The following is a 17,151-nucleotide window of genomic DNA, read 5'->3' on the forward strand; positions in this document are numbered from 1 at the left end:
GAAATTGGCATTGGAAGATGGTCTCTTATGTAAACGATGGGTTCCTTGTTCACCGATCGACTATATATCGTGTCTCGATCAAGTTTCTCCAATATAGAGAAGCCGAGAAGAGCAGATAATTTGCAATCAGTACGGATCCTAAACGGGGCGTGTCAGCTTCTCGAATATATCGCTCGAATGAAAGTTAGTTTCTGATCCGGTGATGCAAAAGGTGTGAGAGAGAGAGAGAGAGAGCCTAGGAGAGAAAGGAAGAAATTAAAGGAGCAAGGGTACAGCCTCGAAAACTCACACCCAGAAACCTTTCCACCCTTCAGCTTTCTTCTTCGGGCTACCTCGTTCGTGCACCTACCCAACCTCGGTTCCTCTTTCTCCTCTTTTCATCTCCTCCTCGCCTCGCCTCTCATTTGCTCTTCTTATTGGCAAAGTGACCTTCATCTGAATTTCTTTGTCGCACCTACATTCACCCCTTTGAACCATCGCCAACGATGGACGAGAGGAGAAACGGGAGAAAATGAGTGGAAGGGATTAGAAACAACGAGCGCGGCATGCTTTTACTTTTTCTGCCTTATATTCGACCAAATTGTCTGTTTGCTTATGACAGGAGGATAACGTTCCGCTATTTTTTTCTCTTTCTACGATGTATTTTTATCAAAGGCTTCATTTTCTTTCGATTTCCGGCTTGTTAGGAGCATAATGATTTTACCTCGACGACGACGACGACGACGACGACGATGATGATGATGATGATGATGATGAAGATGATGATGATGATGATGATGATTTTATTTGACAGACTAAACTTTATTCATTGTTGATACGGATAAATGACTTTTTTTCTAGCGAACGGTAGAACGTACATCGATCTTTTCGATAACAAGTAGAATAATGTTATATATTCGTTATATTTCAAATGTTTTTCTATTTTCATTATAAAATGATCCGCAACTTTTTGTCCGTATCAAGGAAAAAGAAGAAAATTCACGCGAAAACATAGGTTCATTCCCCTTTCTCACGTAATTCGAGATCTTTCTTTTGCTTTTGCATACGAACTTTATTATTTTATACGAGTACTCTCTTGCTTTTGTAAAGTAACGAAAAATATTTAACGAACAAGACTAGATTTAAGACTCAAACTCTGTCGTAATTATTAGTCGAATGAATAGATATTTAAAAATAGTAATAAATTTCAATGAGACGACTTTTTGTCCGTATCAAGGAAAAAGAAGAAAATTCACGCGAAAACATAGGTTCATTCCCCTTTCTCACGTAATTCGAGATCTTTCTTTTGCTTTTGCATACGAACTTTATTATTTTATACGAGTACTCTCTTGCTTTTTGTAAAAGTAACGAAAAATATTTAACGAACAAGACTAGATTTAAGACTCGAACTCTGTCGTAATTATTAGTCGAATGTGGAATTTTTATCATAGATATTTATAAAATAGTAATAAAATTTCAATGAGACGAACATTAACTATTATTCCTTAATGAATATTATTGTATGGATTCATTTTGGAAGGGATGATTGATCGTTCGAGTAGTCGTTAATTATCAATATTAATCGTTTATTAAAATAAGTTGATTATTCTTTACAATGGCACATTTCAATTTCGATATCGTGTATTCATTCATTAATTTTATTTCAAGCAAAGTATTTTCATATGCAGCAATAATATCAATTAATACATACGGTTGTTAATCGAACATAAAAATCTATTATTATTATTATTATTATTCGAAGAGACGACAATATTTTTCTATTAGAATCCTAAAGATTTTCCATAAAAAAGTGGTAACAATAAGGCACGAGATAAAATCTACGGAAGTACATTAGAGATAACGATTGCGGAAAAGCTCGAACGTGTAGTAGAATATAAAGGAAAAGATAATGGTTGAGCATCTTCAGCGAATAATGGATGGAACTGCGCGAGATAAATTTAACGACGAAGAAGAAGAAGAAGAAGAAGGAGAAGAAGAGGAAGTGGAGGCTAGAAACGTCGACGAGCATGATCGTATAGAGTTGGTAGAGTTGGGCTGTGGCTGGCCGAGGATGTGTGCGACACATCAATTGACGTTGGTAGTGGTGATGTTGCTGGTGATGGTATTGGTAATAGCAGCAACAGAGCCGGTAGTAGTGGTGGTAGTAGTAATAGTAATCGCAATTGTAGTAGTCATCGTAGTAGTAGTCGTAGTAGTAGTAGTAGTAGTAGTAGCAGTAGTAGTGGTAGTAGTAGTAGTAGTAGTAGTAGTAGTAGTAATATGCTTGGTCCAGGATGGATGCTGCGAGTAAGGGTGGGTTGCCAAGCAACGTCCGTCCAACCCTAAGCTCTCCCCACTTCTCTCATTTCGTGCTCGACGACTCGGTCGATACAACCGGCCGTTTTCGTCGTACACCCGGGAATTCCCCAATTTCCATTACGGGGGTTCGTACTTTAAGTCCGACCTCCATCCCCTTTTTTCTCTCTTCCATCCTACACTCTCGTCCGATGGGACACTTAAAACGATTGCGAGTTCGTCTCTCTTCTACCCATCTTTTCTTCCTCTCCCTGTCCCCCTTCTTCCTAATCTTCTGTTTTTTTATTTTTGTTTTTTTTTTCCTTCTGGTAGTGTTCTCGTCGTTCTCCGATACCACCGATGACTCTGCCACCGATGGAGTAGTTCTAGCGGTTATTATCAAAGTGCCAGGAGAGATACGCATTATCCTTAAAACAAAATAATAGGAGAGGCTGTTACTCTCTCGAGAGAGGAGAGATACGGAATGGAATCTCTTACACGCCGTCAGCTCTCGCTTACTGATACATAATATTCTTTTCAATCTTTTTTCTCTCTCCTTCGCGATACGTATAAACTCGATCGTTATCGAATAGTTAATGCTACATTTGTATGTGATTGTTAAAAATACGTTAAACCGCGTCAATACGTTCTTACCTGCGATTATGCTATATACAAAATGTAATTGGAAATTTCCTTCGTTACAATTTAAAATAAAATTGAATAAAGATAAACAACTATAACGATGCAGATATATATATGATAATCTATAAGAAGGAAAAAGAAACGATTGAAGATATACGAAAAATGTTCACTCACCTTTCCAATGAATGTCTTTAATGTTTCCTGCATAATTTGTACATCGGTAAGAAATGAGAAGAGCGAGGAACGAATAAGGGAAAATAGCGGATAGGAAGAACTGACCTCGCTTAACGGGAAAAAAGGAGGGAAAGGATATGGCAATGAATAGGCGAGTATTTTCGACGAGAACCTTGGAGTTTTGTTCGAAGTCACTAAGAGATCGAGAAGGCTTCCTCGAGGCTACACACCAACTGGACGGAGACATTGCTGAATTTGGTCCGCTCTTGGCATTCACCGCGTGCCTTATGAATTTTGAAAAGTTGGCACATGGAAGCCCGCAGTGAACGCAAGGAGCACAGACTCACAAATCCTCTCTCTTTCTATACGTTTATTCGTTCACTCGGCCTTCGATCATGTTGACGTCGAAGATGCACTCTTGTCTTAAACTTGTCCGAAGGTTCGCACAGAGAGACGTATTCCTAAAAAAGTACACTCGAAAAAAGAAACAAAAAAATACGTCAATACATCAATCCGATTAAATTGCAGAGTAATTATCGAGACGTTTCTTCGAGATATTTTTCCCAATTAGATAATAATTCTTTCTGCCATTGCGATATTAAATAACAACACGATTCACGTAGAAGAAGCGTTAGCGATTATGTTTATTCGTATCAATGGATTATTTTCAAAGTTAACACCTTCCTTGTTTTCACCATTCCCCGAAAGTAACGATTAAAGGTGTACCCCGATTGGAGATCAACCCAGCAGATATTTTATCGAATGTTCGCGTCAAGTTAAATGAAATTTAATCTCGAGTCACGTCAATGTTCACACAGAGAGTGACAGCGAACGCGCACTTTTTTTTTTCTCTCCACTCTCGACACTCCGAACCGTCGTATCAAAGTTCCGCACGACACATTGATTCTTTCCGGGTACGAGTGAATCGACAAATTTACGTTCGATGAGTGCGTGCGTGCGTGTGGGTGCGCGCGCGTGTCTACGATCTCCGAGTAATAATACAAATAAAAGAGATAGGAGAACAACGTGGTGAAAAGTAGAGAAAAAGATGCTTGAAAAAAAATATAAAAAGCGAAAAAAGTTAAAAAAGAGATAAAAGAGAAAAAAGGGAAGAAAGAGAGAAAGAGAGAGAGTGAGAGTGAGAGAGAGAGAGAGAGAGAGAAACAGGGAAAGGAACGTTTTACGATGAGCGTCGCAATGTGAACTGAGCTTGATGAACGGTCGATCTATACTATGCAACGATATCGTACACGCTCACCCTTGTGGACCCATGATCAGGGGTATAGCGATGACATTGGAGGGGATGGGGGTCGTCGGTCCCACCATAACTTATTGCTTATTTCGCGGAGGGTGCTCGACCCCGTGCTATCCTGGCCCGGGGGTTAGGGGTGATTCGAGGAAGGGTAGGAGGTAGCAGAGAGAGAGAGAGAGAGAGAAGGGTGGGAGCAGCTGACATTGGGGTTCTATTGTCTGTAGATATTCGCATAATCAAGAAACCCACACTCTCCAACAGTTTTCAGAGCATCTAAAAAAGGAACATATGGGATACCATAACTAATACAGACGGATACGTTTGACCGATGAATTTTGAGTTTGACGTACGCTTGTCTATGCTTTTCAATGGGATTTAATCGAAAGCAAATATTAGGAGGTTGGAGGATTTTGATTAAAAAAAAAAATCTTCGCGACCGTAAGTGAAACGATAAAAATAAAAATGATTCTATCGAAGCGTATCTGTTTCCCTTGTACGAATGGGAGATGCTCTTAAAACGAAGTGTTCCATCCGAAAAGCTAATTCGTCTATCCCTCGTGGAAATAAGGAAGGAAAGAAAGAAAGAGAGTGGGAGGGAGAACGAGGGAATCGGAAGGACGTTGTTGGTGGTGGCTTCGCGATGTTGGAAGGGATGAGTAGAATGGATGGGTATCGCGGCACAAAGGAACATTCCCTCGAAAGGCCGGAACTTCGTCTGCCCAGAACTGTGGGTCACGGTTACTTCTAGGAGGCGTTACGTCCATCGATTTAAACTCTCGTCTGTTCTACCCTTCACCCCATACTACTCTACCTCTAGCTTCAGCCCCAGCCCCAACCCCTCTTTTACTCCCTCCCCTCTTCCCGCTCCCGATCCCGCTCCCGATCCCGCTCCCGGTCCCGTTCCACGCTCTCCCTTCCCCACTTTGACCGAACGAACGTTCGACTCTCTCGTACGAACGGGAGATAGAACAAATTTTAATATTGAGTTATTTAAATACCCCTGAAATGGTATCGATATCGGCAATATCGGCGTCCCTCGAACTTTCCAAAAATTTCACGCTCCTCTACGTCGCGCTATAAAAAACAAAATATATTTCATTCCCGAGAGGACGAGCAACAACATTTATTATTCTTATATTTTTATTAGAGAAATATCTCGACAAAAAACTGGACGTAATATTAAATTATTTACATGACGATAACAAATAAATCATGAAATTGAGTCGAATGCGATGAGTTACTAAAAAAAAGAAAGAAGAGAAGAATCGATATTGATTTATTTTAGGAGATCGAAAATAATCCAAGAAAATTTATTCAGAAATTTAAACGCCTCGTGTAAGATTAGATAGCAAAGATTTATGTTGAAAAAAATGAAAAAAAGGTGACGCGAGATCCGAGTATATGGAAGTTAAGATTTTAATTTCATATCGAAGGATAGATTGTAGGTGTTGTTGAAGAAATTAAAAGAAAGAGAGAGAAAGGAAGAGAGAGAGAGAGAGAGAAAAGTGAGGAAAAATTACCTCGTTCGTTTCACTTAAAGTCAAGAAGGTGTCGTAGTCGTAGTAACCGATCCTTGCAAGACCACGAATTGAATGGATTAGCCCTTTCGCGTCCTGCTTGAAGATTCTCGTGACGTAATCGAGCACGTGTACTCCGTCATGTACCCTTCCCAGGTGGGGTCGAAAACGTCACGGATACGAACCCCCTCCCCTTGTTCCTCGGCCTCCTCTCTCCTCTCGTCACTCGAGGAAGACACGCCCTCTCCATCGATCCTGTTGAACCCTCCTTCATTCATGAGAACTCTGGTACCAGGGCGACGAACCGCATGGTTCTACCTGGTATCTGGAACAAACGGACGATTTTCCTTGAGAACGAGGCTAAACAGCAACAGCAACGGCAACAACGGCCTTCGCGTTTGGTTGCCGTTTCCTTTATCGGATCTCTCAAAGTAACTCTCAAAGCGGATATTTCAATTTTCTCCCCTCTATAGCAAGTCAATATCTTATAATTAATAATACTTTAAGTATAGATGATTATTATATATTAGTCGATAACGTTTACCGTTCAATCGTTCGGTATCGTTTGCCTAACCGTTCTAATTCGATTCTATTTTTTTGGGGTGTCTTTTAGCAATTAAGAACGACCGGATATTGCCGCGTAAAGTTCAAACGTTCGGCACACCGTTTATAAATAGAAACTCGCTAGAGAAACCCTCGTCCGAGCTCGTCAGCTGATCACATATTGACAGTTCGATAAGTTGCCTCGAATGCATCGTTCGTTCAATCGTCGAAATTGGTTGGACTAAAAGAGCCGAACGTTTATTAAAGCGTATCGAAAATTTCTTAGATATTAGACAAATAAAATATTAATAAATAAAAGGGTAGAGAGATAAGGGAAAGAACGTTAACGTATAAAGAAGTATCGTTGCATCTCGAAGGAGAAGAACAACAATAGAGATGAAAGATTCGGTTTAAGTTTACGTTCGGAAGTCGGTAGCTTCGTGACGGAAAATTACGAAAATGGTAATTAGGAAGGTAACGGCGACGCGAAGACTATGCGGCTTATTCATACTTCGTAGCCATGGCGATCCTGCACTACTGATAAAACAACAGTACACACCGTAATGTGCTTACGCGGAATAGGGGGAAAACACGTTGCTTACCGGGTGTCACGAAAATCGGGACACGTCGTGCGACGGACGGACGGGGTCAAAGCGACCCGTCAAACGGAGATCTTTCCTTCGAATCATTGAGCTTTACTACTCGACGAACGAACCGAGTCTTCGATGCGAACGAGTTGCGCTTCGAGTACAACCGGGGCTTACGGCATTTATTATTTCAAATAAATAGAAATAAATAGAAAATTTTGTTTATAGATTGGGAAAAGTTCCGACGACTCGATGACATATGGTCGTTTCTCGTACATCAATCGTTTTGCTAGCATCTCGTATCTAGCCATATGTTACGTTATCCTAGATTCCAACGAAAATCGTCGAACTCGTCATTTCTACGCGATGATAACGGGTTTTGTGGAATCAAATTAAGGCGGTGCGAGATCGATTAAACGACTACGAGTATAATATTATTACAGAGATAAATTCAAATTTGAGCGGAAATTGACGCTTTGTACACAAAACAATTGGCACGATCGTATCCCAATCGAGACACTAATACTATTAGTCGAAAAAATAACACTATTTTTGTGGGTATACCATCGCGTTCTCGTTTCCCGATCGACCGTCGCTTACGTTCTCGAGGGAAAACTAAATCTCGAGGGATTCTGCAACGCAAACCGAATGATCTCGGTGGACGGATTTACCTTAAGAAAGATCCCCTCCGTTGAATCCTTCGACGATCTTCTTTATCTGTTCGCAGCCGGTGAATTGTCTTCTTTTTTCTCGATCACTTCTCTTTCTCTCTCTCTCTCGAGTAAGGTGTAAATAAAGACTCGTAGGTAGTTGGGATAGAAAAAGAGCGAGGGATAAATTCGAGAGAAAGAGGGATCAAATATAAATCTTCGTCGCGAAACGTCTTTTCCAATTTGCTTTTCTCGCGAATCTCGATGTTCGATGAATCTTCTTGGAATTTGTATTTGTCCTTTGGTCCCACGATTGCGGCAACAGGGAGAGATGGATGATCAAATTCGAGAGATAGATAAATAAAAGGTTACGAAAGAGTGGGATGGAAGGAGAGCGGAAGAATGGAAAGAACTTGGTGCGAGCACGAGAAGCAACGGAAGCAGAAGATGGTCCAGACTCGACGACAACGACGACAACGACGACGACGACGACGACGACGACGACGAGGACGACGACGACGACGAGGACGACGACGAGGACGAGGACGAGGACGAGGTGGAAGAAGAAGAAGATGAAGAAGGGGGCGCAGCAGGATGCGCCGTTTTGCGTAGCGAACGGTGTTGTTGGTTTGATGGTCGCGGGACCACTGCGCCCTCTCCGTCTTTGCCCACCTAGCCCTGCCCCTCGATATCAAACCCCGAGACCCCGCTCGGAGCTCGACTCTCCCTTCCTCGCCAGCTTTCCTCGTCAGCTTTCCTCGTCAGCCTTCCTCGTCTCGGTTCACTTCTGCGCCGCTTTCTCTCTCCCACGCGGATAAGAGATAGGTGCGCGCACACCACCAGGGCGCTTTACCCCCACCGGAGTTTCACCCTCTCGCTGAATGCCGGCCAAAACGCTTCCCTGGTAGGGGAATCGGTCTTCCTACCCACCTCTGCCGCGCATTTTCCGCGACAGTTTGGAAATGGCGATGCTGTGCGATTGCTTTCCCCACAAGCGCAAGCGTCACCCAGAAAATCGAGCCCCCCCTACCCACGACTATGTTTTCTCTCTCCCTAATAGTCCTCGTATCCCGAGCCGCTTCGGGATGCCTCCCCTTCTTTTTCCTCCTCCTTTTCCTCCTCCTCCTCCTCCTCCTCCTCCTCGTCTTCTTCTTCTTTTCTCTTTGTTTCGCTTCGTCTCCCTCTGTTTATAGTACGTTCGTCTTCGTCGGGTGAACGCGAACCTACAAATTTCCCTATCTTCGTTCAAGGGCGTGCAATTTCTCTCTCTCTCTCTCTCTCTTCAGCGAACAACTTTTGCGTTGAATATCCTCTCTTTCTCTTTCCAATGATTCTTCCCCCTTCTTTATCTATTATTTATATTATTTATAAAACTAGGATCCCGAGATAAAAAGACAGTAGTAAAAATGTTTTGATTATTGTGAGAGTAATATTATCGTTCTCTCTCTCTCTCTCTCTCTTTATTTAGGCATCGTCGATGATTACTTTTTCTTCTGCTTCGAGAACTTTGGTCCAGTAGGATAAATATTTGCTTTTCCTCTATCTCTGTTTTCATTTTTCTTCAACCGTTGTCAGGCTTCGGCAGATATTCCACCCTTATTTCTTTCTATCTATCTATCCATCTCGCTTCAATCCCCGGGTTGCCCAGAAACGAGATTCCTCTCGCCATTCTGCTCGAGATCCTTCTCGTTCGTCTTTGAATTCTGGCCGCGTACTCGACGCTCCTCGGATACAAGTTTTCCAAAGACGTGTATTTCGATGGAAGAACGGAGACGTTCAATTTATATTTCTTCGGCATATCTTCTTACGATGCCATTGTAATCTTCCTTGACTAACGGAAATGGCAATAATAAAAAAAAAGAAAGAAAAAGTAATAGACGATTCTTCTTGCTCGTTGAAAACTATCGATTCGGCGCGATACAATTACGATGAGGATTCTCGACGTTTTAGGTTTTTGTAACGGGTAAAACATTTAACAACGGCAAATCTTTCGGGAGAACGCGTTATACCGGGTCGAATAATTGGAATCTGTATAACGGATCGTATAAGTTTCGGTATACGAGACCATTATCCAAATTTGATACCTATACGCTATCCGTTGTACGTGGTTTGCCGGTAACAACGTTGGTACACTTTGTAATGCGTTCTTGCGGATATTTGTCGGATATGGGAACATAAATTTTCACGCGAAATCAAATTTTGGCATAGTTGCATGTAGTATCGTTAAAGTTTGTCTCTTCGATATTGCCCTCAAATATCCGATACTTTCGCTCGCATCGATAAACATTGAAAAGGAATTTTTTATCCCGAAGGATGTCTTAAACAATCGGTGAAAATTGTTTGAAAAAATACGTTGCAAACTTGACGCTCGTTTACGGTTAGCCGAGCGTAAAGTTCGATTATAACTTTACGGAAGTAGGAAGCAGGAAGTAGGTAGTGTAAAAAATGGCGATGGAGCAAAAACACCGTACTTGAGATCCATGGGACAAGTTCTGGCTTGTTGAGTCTCCTCGGTGTTATAAATATGTATTAGAGGATTGAAGAACTTCCCTTCGTCTCTCGTACAAGAAGCAATTCGTACAAAGATTACGCTAAATGTTTCGCGTAAAGCATAAAAAGCTACGATATCAAAAAACGGGACGCGTCATCTATATATCGTAGATATTTATAGTAAGATAGACGAAAATGATCTAAGAAGAAGCAGGTGGGTAGGATAAAATTGCGAGTTGGAGATCACTAAACATTAACTACGTAAGCAGAGCGAGCATCTAATAGCCACCTGCTGTTAGATGACCGGAATCCCTGTGGCTCCAGCAGAGAGAGAGAGAGAGAGAGCCAACGGGATTCGTGTATCCCGGGGATAAAGACTTTGACGGTAAGACGACAAACGTATCCTTCGCATGTGACTAGTAGCAACAGCTAAAGCTATTGGTGCGAGCTATCAAACAAGAAAATTAATTGCATTCTACCACTCGAGAGTATTCTCTCTCGTAGTTCACGCGACCGATCGTCGGATTCGATAAGTTTCGATGATTTGTTTTTTTCCTATCTACGTAATGGAATCGAAAACGGCGCGGAAAAATAACATTTTTTTCCGTGAAAGATTTAACGAAAAATGGAAAAAGGTTCCTCGGGAACGAGTGGCTCACCGATTCGCGACCGCTGGCAGCGATCCAAGCGAGCTGGGCCTAGCATCAAAGGGATTATTTTGTATGTTTAAATTAAATTGCCGGAAGCAAGGACTCCCTGTCGTGGTTGGCTTGGCAGAGGTGACGATTGCCATGTCGAAAAGGGAATTGGCTCCGAGGTTTTTCGCCCAATTCCGAACGATCGCGAAATTCTCCTTTTGTCTCGGAGTTTGGTCTTTTTTTTTTATTACCAAATGACCGATCGTTATCTAATACAATTTACCGTAACGAATCCGCGAATTCGTTTTCCTTGTTCATAGCGATCGATCTAAACTAACCGCGTATTCGTAGGTAAATTTGAATGAAAGAGATAATCGAGGAATCTTTTTGAAGTAGAAAAACTGTTGATAGAAAGTACACATCGCTCGGGTCGATAGAATTCGGGCCATGGTCTCTTTGAAAGGCCTGGATCCCTGCGACGGAAATGGACTGGTCTTTCGTAGAGGTGGCTGCGTGCTACGAAAATGATGTAGAGGAAGAAACGAGGAGGAGTCTGTAGGGAAAGACGATGATAGCGAGTAGCAGTGTATCGGGGTAGAAGGGAACAACCCGAGGGCTGAGCTACGAGGAGGAAAGAACGAAGAAATAGTAGGAGGGAGATAAAAACTACGAGTCATCCGATAGAAAAGAGATCAGAGGGAAAAACCAAGAGAGAAACAATAAAATAGGGGGAAGAGAAGAATAGCAGGACGGGGAGTAGGGTGACGGAGTTAAGAAGGAAAAAAGAGAGCATCAGAATTGGAGGTGGTAAAAGGATGGAAGATATCAAGAGGGAGAGAAAGAAAAAATGAGAGTACGCGGGGGTGGAGAAGGAAGAAGAGAAGACTGGAGTAGCGGAGGGGTAGGGAAGAGCGCGAGCTAGTAAATAGAGGGATGAGAAGAGAAAGAGAAGCAGCGAAGGAAGGAAAGAGAGAAAGAGAAGGGGATGCTGGGGTCGCTAGGCAACCCCCATGAGCCGGGAGAGGTACACCCTTATTGCCTTTCCAATTTTGGTGGTTCCCATGCACCTATCCCCACCCATTCCGCGAACGATACCGACTGTCAAGGCTGCATTTGGAGCTCGACATTCGGACGAATCGATAAAATTCTAACCTGCGTGTTCATTGTACTTTTCGAAGCATCGACACAATGATGTTTTTGCCCGTCCGTTGGATGTTGGACGTCCGACTGGAAAAGCTTTCGTTAAAAACTACATTTTATTCGTTAACGATAACTATTATCCCCGTTCTTCCCATCGGACGGAAAAACAAATCGTTCGAAAGGACAAATACGAATGATTTCTTTCGGTCAAAGTACATTGGCACGAGGGACCCGAGAGCCAAAAGAGAAAACGAGCGTGGACGAGATCGCGGAGTTCGTTCCGAGGGTGAAAATCCGTGGAGACTCTCCTGGCGTCGCACCGTCTAGCACGGGACGGCGACCTCGTGATCGTTCGCAACAGAGGGGAAGAAAGATCAAATTTTGGATCAGCTGTAGGTTCCCTTTATCGAATCCCTACTTATCGTTTCGCTACGCCGCTGGCTCGAGAAAAACACTCGATTAAATGATTACGTTCGATCGCAGCTGTTACTTTCTTTACCGCTTCGGGCCGATATTCTTTTAAAGGAATACATAAAAGGCTATTACTTTCTAAAGTTAAGTGAATTTGACTCCTATTCTCGACGCAGAATAGACTAACAATTTTCTTAGATCAAAGCACGTTCCCCATCGTTCGATGTTATTCGCATCTTTTCTAATTGTCGCACCGATGGAAAAAGAGAGGGGCTTTATTTGGAACAATGAAAAGTTATCTACTTTCTTTCCTTGCCAAGTTATATATATACATAGGGAATAACGATAAGAAACATTCTCGATAATGAGCTTCCGAGAGGACGAGATCACAGAGAATGGTCGTTCTTTGCCGTCGGGTTTCATTCCATAGAAAAATCCCTGCTATTCCGTAGTTTAATTTGATTCTCAAAAACATCCTCGATCTCGGCGCGTTTCTCATTACTCGTTCTCTCTCTTTCTCTCTCTCTCCCAACTCGTTGGTGTCGAAAAGAAATTTACCAACACCGCTGTATAGTCTATAATGGAATAGCAGTCGTCTCGTTTTAGAGAACGCGAGGATTTAATTAAACGACGAAAATCAGAAAATAAGAAGACGGGCAAAAGAATAGGAAAAGGAGGATGCGAGAAATGGAAGATGCGCGAGGCTTCGTAACGAGAACGCGAGAGAAGAGAAGAAAGCAAAAGGGAGAGATGGTTCGGAGGGTGGTAGAGCCCTTTCGTTCGTTTCGCACCCATCCATCGATCGATAATGCGATCCGGCAAGGGTGCACCGAACGAATCGGAGAAATAAGGGCTGCTTCTCTAACCGGAGTCTGGGAGAGGGAGAGCAACTTTTCCCTCTCGCTCTCTCGCTCTCTCTCTCCGTGTTTTTCTCGGCTCCACCCTCACCTGTCGGCTAGCACGGGCTGGGAAGGTGGAGTATATGCGGCAACGGGCCATCCAGCGCCGGCACCAGCAGCAAGGTTACTCACTTTCCCCGTGCGTACTACTACCGATTCCTGCGTGAGAGAGGATTCCTCTTAGGTGTATCTACGGGCCTGCCTCCTTCCTACCAACCCCCTATCTCTCTTGCGCGCGAGAGAAAGAGATATTACTATACCTACTGTACCGTAGGAGAATAAGCGTAAGCGTAAGGGCGTGCAAGAAAGAGAGAGGGAGGGCTTTCTCGCGAAAAGCTTCCTCCATAGACACCACCACCGTTGGAAGCACCGACTCTACTTCTCCTCGGGAGAAGGAACGCGGCGAGGGGCCGCGGGGGTTGTCGGCTACGGTGGTGGTAGCGATAACCATACACCAGGGCTTGCAGATCGATGGAGCAGTGACGTCACAGGGTGCGGGAAGCTGCGTTTCCATGGTGACCGCCAACGGACCCGGCCGCTCTCCCCTCTCCCTCTCTTTCTCCCCCTCTTATTCTCTCTCTCTCTCTCCCCCTTTCTATGGACCGACCAACGGGCTTGAAATTTTATTAAATTTCATTTCTGCCCGCTACATCTCTTTCGTTTCTTTTCCTTTTCTCTCTCTCTCGATCGTGCTCGCTACCACCGACTCTTCTTTTTCTTTCCCCCACGTCTCTTTGTCCTTTCGAGCTTCTCGTTCCACCTCTCTCTCTTTCTGTTTTCTCCATCTTTGTCCGTCCTTCTGTTGTTCCCTTTACACGATAAGCAGCCCTAGCTCGTTCGTTCGTTTGCTCGCTCGCTCGCTCGCTCGCTCTCGTATTCTCGCTTCTCTCCACCTCCCCGGTTTCTCGTCCCTTTCCATGGCGCTTTTACGCACGAGAAGAATGCACGTTCTCTGCTGTTACACCGAGCAAAAGGAGGAAAACAAGAATACGAGCGCGATTATAACGACTTAAAGATATACAGAATATATATACATACGTATATTTGGCGTTAATTAGTAATTTTCTCTCACTCTCTTTCTCTCTCTTTCTTTTTTTTTCGATTTTCACGAATATCCAAATCGCGTTTTCCCTTTCCATACGACAACGATCGATCTCTCTAATGTTATAGGTCGCATCAGTTATTATCGAGATACGCCGTGTCATTTATATTATAAATAACGATGTTTTTATAATCGGAGATACAATTTGAAAATTTATTTCTATTCTTTGTCATGAAAAATGCTCGAAAATGATTTCATTCGGATAAGAATAGCGTGGGATAAATGACGTTAATAATAAAGCACATAATTAAATGAACAAAGAGAAAATGAGTTTTACGGTAGGAATCGTAGATTCAAGTTTCCGACATCCGTAACGATTCTGCTCTTCTCTTTTTTTCTCGGGAAGTTAGACGATCGCTCTCTCTTGGTTCGTTCCCTTTTTTTTCTTATCGGTATTCTATCGGAACGGAATATCCGTTCTTTTAAAAAAAGATGCGCCCTACTCCCGAGGAGACTGATTTTAAATTAAGAAGACCGTCTAATAGATCGATCATACTTTAAACTTTTCATGCACTTTTATGTTGCGTTTATGCTATATAACTTTACATTTCGATATTTTCCATCAAGATAAGATGGAGTTTGTAACGTTCTCCTTTGAACGGAAATGTCTAAATCGACGAATAAAATTAGTACGGAAGAGAACGAAACGAAGAAATCGGGAAATTCGATATAACTCATCGGATACGATTTATATCGTCGATATAGAAATTTTCAAAGTAGCGCAAAATTGATGTGATTCTACGATTATCGAAAAAAACGACCATATCAGTTAAGAATAACTATTCCAATATCAATTCTCTCTCTCTCTCTCTCTCTTTCCAAATTTATTCAAGACACGTCTTTATAAATATTAATAAACTTGATATTAAAACACGTTGGGTCATTGATTAATCGTATCCAGAATGATTCGAACGGTGACCCATCGAGGATGTTTGCAATAATTTTTGCGATCACTGTACCCAGAGTTCGTTCCATGGATAGAACGTAGAAGGGAGTAGGACGAGAAGATCCAATGAGGGAGAGAGAGAGAGAGAGAGGGAGAAAGCAACTAGAATGAGAAAGGAAAGAGCATACACGCGTAGACTCGTATTAAAGTTAGAAAAAGTGAGGAAGAAACGTGGACGGAGAAAGAGAGAAAACTAGAGGGGTCTGTGGCTGGGCTTGGTGGAGGAATAAGGGAGAGAGAGAGAGTTGGCCGGTGAGGGGGTGTGTTTGGTCCGGGAACTCACGGGGATGCTGTATTGATCCGAGTGCACGAACGGAGCTAAAGTAAGCCGAGGCTGGTGGAGCGTTGCCTTGGCAACTCCGTCCCTCATCCCTCAGGACTTTCCAGCGGTCGGACCAACCCTTCGTACCGAAAACCACCCCCGAACCACCCTTCGCTCTCGCTCCACCTCTCGTTTCGTTATTCTCTCTCTCTTCTTTCCATCTTTCTCAACGCTTTATCAACGACTCCTCTCGTACGCAGACCGATCCAGAGGTGTTAAACGAACGCAGAAGATACGCACACCGTTAAACAAAAGTCACACGCGAGGAGTCTTGTTATATCCTTTTTCGAGAATTGCCTCCTCCCCCCTTCCTTTTCCAGGATCCTCCGTCGCGCAGTCTTTCTTTTGGTTTTACGGAAATAATCTCGTTTCCAAGAGGAACAAAGAAGGAGAGAGAAAACACGATAAGCCAACCCCTCCTTGGTTCGTCTAACGCGAAGGCTAGCAGTCTCCACCTTCGCGCTTAGATACGCGAGGTTGCTCGTGGTTCTTCTCCTCCCACATGGGCCACCACGCCGCCGTCGTATCCCGTGTGTTACCTCGCAATTGGCTTCGAGCACCTCTCTCTCTCTCTCTCTATTTTCTCTACCCTTAATCCAGTCCTTTTTTCTTTTCCTGCCTTCCTCGCGACTATCCAACCTCTTATTTTTCATATAATGACGAAAGTCTTATAAACGATCGTTGTTGTGTCGTGGAATTAGTCGAACTTTCGAATTACGTCCTCTTCAGCTTCTTCTTCTACTTCTTCCTCCTCCTAATTCAAATGACCGATAACGAATAGTTTCTTTGACTAGCGCTCCAATTGTAATCTAATTTTGTATCATTTGGGTTTGGCGTCAAAATAGAACGGGAAAATAAACGCTCGTCGACGACCCCTCGTCGAATCTTCGTCTCCTACGCGACAGATGCAACGAACAATATGGCTCTCGGTTTAACGCGAGATCCGTCCTCGTCGTCGGTTTTCATTTCAGCATTATTATTCCGTCGAGCCGATCGAGTATAACGCACAACGGAATGCGTCAGCTGTCGATCTGTTCGTCGTCCTCGTTACAACTGTCTCCTCTTCTAGTTCTACATCGTTTTCCCGCAGATTGATATGTCATGTTACTGCAAGTACTTCCATATCCTGTTTCTATTGTTTCCCAATATTAAATGTCTTTCCAAATATAATTAATTTAATCGTTTAACGTTTTCCTTTTCATTCAAGAATATTTAACGAGGAAAAAATAACTATTTTATTTAGCCATTCTCTATTACCAGTCGTATATTTTTATCGTACCACGAAGTCTTCGATATTTTTCATTTGTAATAAGTATGAAGTAAGATACGATATAAAATTTGTTGGAAAAAAATATAATCGATAGGGGATGTGGGGGGGGGGGAAGGAAGGGGCGAATATACTCTCTTTTGCGATTAAAAGGCGGGAAAAATGGATCGAATTTTTGTCCATCCATGTATCCGAGGGGTAAAGGCGACAGATGTTTCACGACCTTGAAAGTTGCACGAACATACGACAGAGTTCGCCAGGTATTGGTACAGCTCAGCATCCCTCGACTTTGATTCT

At 42.9% G+C, this 17,151-nt stretch overlaps 1 long non-coding RNA gene across 1 annotated transcript; it reads right to left on the reverse strand.

Annotated features, from left to right (window-relative positions):
- Window positions 1-1,548: 1,548 nt before the first annotated feature.
- Window positions 1,549-8,353, reverse strand: LOC122522891. The gene is made up of 4 exons (XR_006305197.1): window positions 7,661-8,353; window positions 5,863-6,184; window positions 3,091-3,564; window positions 1,549-2,702 (listed from the first exon to the last, which is right to left on the reverse strand). It is a non-coding gene; the product is annotated as an uncharacterized LOC122522891 (long non-coding RNA).
- Between the last annotated feature and the right edge of the window lie 8,798 nt (window positions 8,354-17,151).

Source organism: Polistes fuscatus, unplaced genomic scaffold, assembly GCF_010416935.1.
Source record: "Polistes fuscatus isolate 324 unplaced genomic scaffold, CU_Pfus_HIC Scaffold6, whole genome shotgun sequence".
Classification (NCBI taxonomy): Eukaryota; Metazoa; Arthropoda; class Insecta; order Hymenoptera; family Vespidae; genus Polistes; species Polistes fuscatus.